Source organism: Mirounga leonina, unplaced genomic scaffold (assembly GCF_011800145.1).
Source record: "Mirounga leonina isolate KUSES-001 unplaced genomic scaffold, KU_Mleo_1.0 Mir_260, whole genome shotgun sequence".
Classification (NCBI taxonomy): domain Eukaryota; kingdom Metazoa; phylum Chordata; class Mammalia; order Carnivora; family Phocidae; genus Mirounga; species Mirounga leonina.
The window spans coordinates 2,388,664-2,392,274 of record NW_023270642.1 but is presented as its reverse complement, the minus strand read 5'-3'; positions in this window follow the sequence as shown (position 1 = coordinate 2,392,274).

The following is a 3,611-nucleotide window of genomic DNA, read 5'->3' as shown; positions in this document are numbered from 1 at the left end:
TTGTCCTTTAAAATCACTAGTCGGTGGCTGCATCTAAAGGCATTGTGCCCAAGTTCAGGCAGGAAGAAAATGATAAGAGACAAAGGGCAAAGAACAAAAGCCTCTTGTGAGACTTTGTCTTTTTTATTCAGCAAAGATAATGTTTCCCTTGGGACTTTTGCCTGCCTCCTCATTGGCTAGAAATGTGTCACATGGTCTTCTCTGGCTGCTAGAAGGAGGCAAAGGAGAAGAGAATGGGAGTGAGTGCTGACTATCTCTGATCTATGAGACTGGGTTAGATGCCCCTTTTTTATTTTCCTCATAGCACCCAGTAAATGAAGAGACCAATTAGAATACCTCTGAATGCTATAATCAGTGCAGATTTGAAGAGTGGTGGATAAAAAAATGCAGAGTATATTCTATTATATTTTACCAACTTAGATGATGTCCATATACATTAATAACAGTGACTAGATTGAAAACTCCTTGAGAGCAATGTGGTGCCTAGCACCTTTTCTTTTTTGTTGCATTTTTTGAGGTATTATTGACATATAACATTCTATCAGTTTCAGGTATACAACATAATGATTTGATATTTGTATATATAACAAAATGATCACCTCAATAAGTCTATTTATCATCCATCACCACACATAGTTACAAAAATGTTTTTTCTTTTTTCTTGTGATGAGAGGATTTCTAAGATTTACTCTCTTAGTGACTTTCCCAGCACCTTTTCCTTTCTTTCTTTCTTTTTTTTTTTTGAGAGAGAGTGGATGTACATGAGCCAGGGGTGGGGAAGGGAGGGGCAGAGGGAGAGGGAGAATCTCAAGCAGGCTTCATGCTCATCATGGAGCCCAACATGGGGCTAGAGCCCAACACGGGGCTCTATCTCATTACCCTCCAGTCACAACCTGAGCCAAAATCAAGAGTCGGATGCTTAACCGACTGAGCCACCCAGCACCCCTTCCAGCAGCTTTTTTTTTTTTTTTTTAAGATTTTATTTATTTATTTGACAGATAGAGAGAGCCAGAGAGCACAAGCAGGGGGGAATGGCAGAGGGAGAAGGAGAAGCAGGCTCCCTGTTGGGCAGGGAGCCCGATTCAGGGCTCGATCCCAGGACCCTGGGTTCATAGCTGAAGGCAGATGCCCAACCAACTGAGCCACCCATGTGCCCCACACCTTTTTTTTTTTATAAAGATTTTATTTATTTATTTGAGAGAGAGTGAGTGAGAGAGTGAGCACAAGCGTGGGGAGGGGCAAAGAGAGAGGGAGAAGCAGACTCCTTTGCTGAGCAGGGAGCTTGATGCGGGGATCAATCCCAGGACTGCAGGATCATGACCTGAGCCAAAGGCTGCCACTTAACCAACTGAGCCACCCAGGTGCTCCTCTAGCACCTTTTCTTGAGGAGCCTGCTACTCAAAAGTGTGGTCATGGACCAGTAGTGTCAACATCAGTGAGAAGCTTGTTAGAAATGTAGAATATCGTGCCCTTCCCACATCTATGAAACAGAATCTGTATTTTAACAAGATCTCTAGGTCATTTGTTTGGACATTTGCTCTCTGGATTTCCCAGCTACATAAGCCAATACATTTCTTTTGTGCTTAAACTAGTTTCTGTCATTTGCTGTTGAGTCTTGAGTGATCTAGACAGTAACCATTTATCATTAGGTGCTTTATTCTTTATAGTGATTCATACATTATTGTTGATTTGAATTTATAATGGAATCAATCAATTACATGTCCTTGGATCACAAAACAGATACATCAAGAATAGCAAATGCATTTCAACTCTCATGCTAACCTTGGTCAATTATTAGTGGCTCCCTGGCCACACTCTTTGTGTTTGCATATGGGGACATTGAAGCCACCCTTTTTTTTTAAGGTTTTATTTTTATTTATTTGACAGAGAGAGAGAGCGCACAAGCAGGGGGAGCGGCAGGCAGAAGGAGAGGGAGGAGCAGGCTCCCCACTGAGCAGAGAGCCCGATGCGGGGCTCGATCCCAGGACCCTGGGATCATGACCTGAGCCGAAGGCAGCTGCTTAACTGACTGAGCCACCCAGGCACCCCTGATGCTGCGCTTTTATCTCAGGGGCAGATTCACATTTCATAGTGTAGTGAGTGGTGGCAGTGATAGTCAGGTTGGCTTCAATGTTGCTCCTCACTCACCGATTCAACAATTCATATATTCTTTTCCTGCACAGACAGGTAAAGCCTGTGCATAGGATTGTAAAATGTGGAATCTGGAAGTAAACTTGGGACTCCCCTAGTCTAGTATTCTTCTGCTACCTGGACTTAAGTGTTCTACCACTAAAGGTAAAAAATAATTGTCATAAAAGAAAGCATTTGGCTAGTAGTCATAATCTTTCAATTTTATGTTTTCCTTCCTCCAAATTTTTACACAATTTGTGCTTCCTATTTTAAAATACAGACTCTAGATAATACAGCATCTGAATTAGAATAAAATTATGTATTAACTGTTAAAATTATAAAAGAATTCATTTATGGGGTTCCTGTAGGAACATCTTGACTTCCAGGTGCTGTGTCTCTTACATAAGTTTAAGCTCTCCAACTTCTTACTTTCATAGGTGAGGAAGCTGAGACTTCCTTGGTTATGAGACTTTCCAGATGGAAGCCTGTAAACTGTGTTCTGAATACGTTTCCTGCTTTCCCACTACCCAGAGGGCTTCCTCTCCTTATTCCTTCTTCCTCTTTCTTTTTACTGCTAGATACGCATCCACAGATATAGGCATCGTCCTTCACCGTATTCTTTGCTAGGTTCAACTGATCAGAAATCAGAGATGAGAGAAAAACTTAAATGAGAAAGGACTTGGATGAGAACCCAGGATGACATGGAAAGTAAACAAAGTGATATAAAGGAATAGCATGAAATCTTGTTGGGGGTGATGGAACTCTTCTGAGTTCCGATTGTGTGGTGGCTACACAGAACTCTACAGGTGCTAAAATTATTAGAACTGTACACCCCTCCCCTAATTTTACTGTATGATAATTTAAAAAATTAATAAATAAAATCAGAAAACAAAGTATTGGGGCACCTGGGTGGCTCAGGCGGTTAAGCATCAGACTCTTGATTTCAGCTCAGGTCATGATCTCAGGGTCATGAGATGGAGCCTGCTTAAGGTTCTCTCTCTTCCTCTCCCTCTGCCCCTACCCAGCTCTCTCTCTCTCTCTAAAAACAAAAAGGAAAAGAAAACAAAGTGTCAAACAGTGCAAGGAGGCCATGCCTTCAGTCTTTCCTGTCATAAAGGAAATGTGATGAGGATCTAGGCTATATGGTGAGTAACTTGTTATAAATAGTATAGGTTAAAAGACCAACCAAATTTACACACATGCTGATTTCCAAGACTATATATTGTGAATGTTTCACTTTGTTCTTTCCTTTTTTACTAGCAAAGTACATCTTTTTGGAAGCGAGAGGTTGGTAATTTTTTTTTAGGTTTGTGTGTTACATGAATCGTTTTTACAGCACGCTTTATTAAATAGTAAACTATTGTGCAATTCTTAGTATAGTGTTAGTCTTACTTGCTTCCTACAGAGATCTAGCCAAGTAAACCATAGGTTAATAAGGGTATTTTTTTGTTTCTTTGCTTACTTGACTCGTGGATGCTATT